Genomic DNA, 3,266 nt, shown 5'->3' with positions numbered 1-3,266 from the left:
TTTTTTTTTTTTAATTTTGAGAGAGAGAGGGCGTGTGCGTGAGCGGGGAAGGGACAGGGAGAGAGGGAGAGAGAGTCCCCAAAGCCCCATTCGACGTGGGGCTCAAACTCACAAACCTGTGCCTTCACATTTTAATGTGGGAAATTATGTACATAATAATATATAAATTACATATAAAAATTATGTAATCTTTTGTATTTTATATATATTTAGAATTGTTTAGCTTTCGTGAGATTCTATTGTCTCTGTTATCTTGTGCCTCTGAAAGCACTGGCCGTAGTATAGCTCAAATGAATATTTAAGCCTCATTTTGTTCTATTTACCAATACAAATTCTTTGTGACTTTCCGCTGGGAAGGTCCAAGTCGGTAATACATGCCAGCAAAATAGTATTGGTGAAAAGATGTGGAAAGGATCATTAACCAATGCATATTGAGTCTGCAAAATATCCCAAGCACTGCTCCCAAACAGGCAGAGTGTTAACGGCAGTAAGCAAGGCTTGGCCTTTAATAAAAGTTGTAACTCTAGAGAAGTCATGTTGTGTGTGTCCAGACTTTGGTGAAGGATAATTGGCACGTCCAGTTTATCGTGGAACTTTCCACTCAATTCATTCTGTGCATTGCGGCTAAATTAATGGGTTCTGCTGATGATCCTTGAGAGGCTAACTAAGCTGGTAAATCAAGGGAACGCTCTTGAACCAATATGTCTGGAATTTAGCAAAAAATACTGTGGGAAGCTGAATAATGGCCCATGAAATATGTTCACATTCAGAACCCTAGTATCTGTGAATACGTTAATTTACACAGCAAAAGGGACTTTGCAGATGTGATTATATTAGGGAACTGAGATGGGGAGATCATGTGAAATATCCCGGTGGGCCCAATGTAATCTGTCTCATAAAGGGGAGACGGGGTGGCTCAGTTAGTTGGGCGTCCGCCTCTTGATCTCTGCTCGGGTCATGATGCCAGGGCCATGGGATCAAGCCTCGAGAACTCTAAAAGCAGAATTAGTGTCAGAGAGAGGGGGGCTGCGATAAAGGAAGCAGAGGTTGGAATGGTGCTTTGAAGATTGTTGAAGGGGCGGGAGGCAGGGAATGTGGGCATTCTCTGACACCTGGAAAGGACAAGGAGATATATTCTCCCTGGAGTTTCCAAAAGGCACACAGGCCTTGGTTCTAACCAAGTCAAGGCCGCTCCAGACTTCTGACCTTCAGAACTGTAAGATAGTAAGTTTGTGTTGTTTTAAGCCTCTAAGTTTGTAGTAGTTCCATACAGCAGCGGTAGTCACTAATACAGCTGATACAGATGCTCATTAAATTCAGCAAAGAATTTCACTATAGCCTTAGAAACAAGAGGGAGAAACATGGACTAGATGATAGGATTGGTAAGTGGCCTCACATCTGGTGGAAATGTATACAATATGAATGGAGCAGTGTTAACGTGGGTAGAGAATGCCCCTGACATGCTAGCTGGCTTTGTGCTTGGCTTTGGCCCTTTCATCAGTTTCTCTGAAGACACAGAAGGCAGATGGCTTGGATTGCTCTCAAGGGAATTATGCTGAATGAAAACAACTCATCTCACAAGGTTAGATGCTGTATGATTGCGTTTAGATGGCTTTCATTTTTTTATCGCGGTGAAATTCACATAACATAAAATTAACCATTTTAAAGTGTACGTGTCAGTGGCTTTTAGGGCATCCATAAGCTGTTCAGCCACCACCTATATCAAGTTCAAATCATTTTTATCACCTCAAAGGGAAGCTCTGTACCCAGTAAGTGGTCACTCCCTATTCAACCCTCCTCCCAGCCCTTGGGCAAAACCAATTTGATTGTTTGTCTCTATAGGTTGGACAAGTCTGGATCCTTCATACAAATGGAATTGTGCAACATATGACCCTTTGTGTCTGGTTTCTTTCACTTAGCATAATCTTTTTGAGGTTTATCCACATTGTAGCATGTATCCATACTGCATTCCTTTTCATGGCTGAATAATATCTTATTGTATGGACATACTACGTTTGTGTATTCACTCACCCAGTGATGGAATTTTCAGTTGTTTCCACATTCTTTTTTTTAAGTTTTATTTAAGTAATCTCTACACCCCACGTGGGGCTCAAACTCACGATCCTGAGGTCGAGAGTCACGTGCTCTACTGAGCCAGCCCGGTGCCCCTTGCTGTTTCCACATCCTGGGTGTTGTGAGTAGTGCTGCTAAGAACATTTGTGTGCAAGTTTTTGTTTGAATGTTTTCAAATCTCTTGGGTGTGTTCATTCCCAGAGTGGAATTTCTGGGTCATATGGTAATTCTCTGCTTAACTTGAGGAACCACCAAAATGTTTTCCATAGTAGCTGCACCATTTTCCATTCCCACCAGCAATTTTTCGCCATCCTTGCCAACACTTGTTATTTTGTATTATTATTTTTTTAATTATAGACATCCTAGTGGGTGTGAAGTGATATGTCATTCTGGATTTGATCTGCATTTCCCTAATGACTAATGATGTTGAGCATCTTTCCAAGTGCTTGTTTGTCATTTAGATATCTTTTAGGATACATGGCTGTTCATGTCCTTTATCCATTTTTTAATTGGGTTGTTTGGGGCTTTTTGTTACTATTGTTGAGTTGTCAAAGTTTTTCTATGTTCTGGACGAGATCCTAATCAGATATGTACTTTTCATATAGTTTCTCCTATTCTGTATTTTGTCTTTTCCCTGTCATGGTCATGTCCTCTGCACACAACTTTTTAAATTTGATGAAGTTCAGTTTATCTATTTTTTTCTTTTGTTGCTTGTGTTTCTGATGAATCCATTGCCAAATCCAGGGTCATGAAGATTTACACCTATGTTTTCTTCTATGAGTTATATACTACTTTCATTTAGGGTGTTGGTCCATTTTGTGTTGATTTTTGTATGTGGTGTGAGATAGGGGTCCAAATTTATGTTTTTGTATATGGATATACAATTGTCTAAAAACCATTAGTTGAAGAGACTGTCTTTCTCCCATTGATCGGTCTTGGGATCCCTGTTGAAAATCAATTGGCCATAGATGCTTGGATTTATTTCTGGACTCTCAATTCTATTCCATCGGTCCATGTGTCTATCCTTATGCAGCACCACACCATTTTAATCATGGCAGATTTGTAGGAAGTTTGAAATTGGAAAGTGTTTAAGTTTAACTTTGTTCTGTTTTCTAAAATTGTTTGGCTATTTGGGGTCCCTGGTAAATTTATATCAATTTTAGTATCAGCCTTTCCATATCTGCAAAAAAGGA

Source organism: Lynx rufus, unplaced genomic scaffold (assembly GCF_022079265.1).
Source record: "Lynx rufus isolate CCGP_SWC_20201006 ecotype Redwood Valley unplaced genomic scaffold, mLynRuf1.p SCAF_19, whole genome shotgun sequence".
Taxonomy (NCBI): domain Eukaryota; kingdom Metazoa; phylum Chordata; class Mammalia; order Carnivora; family Felidae; genus Lynx; species Lynx rufus.
This window is presented reverse-complemented; position numbering follows the sequence as displayed.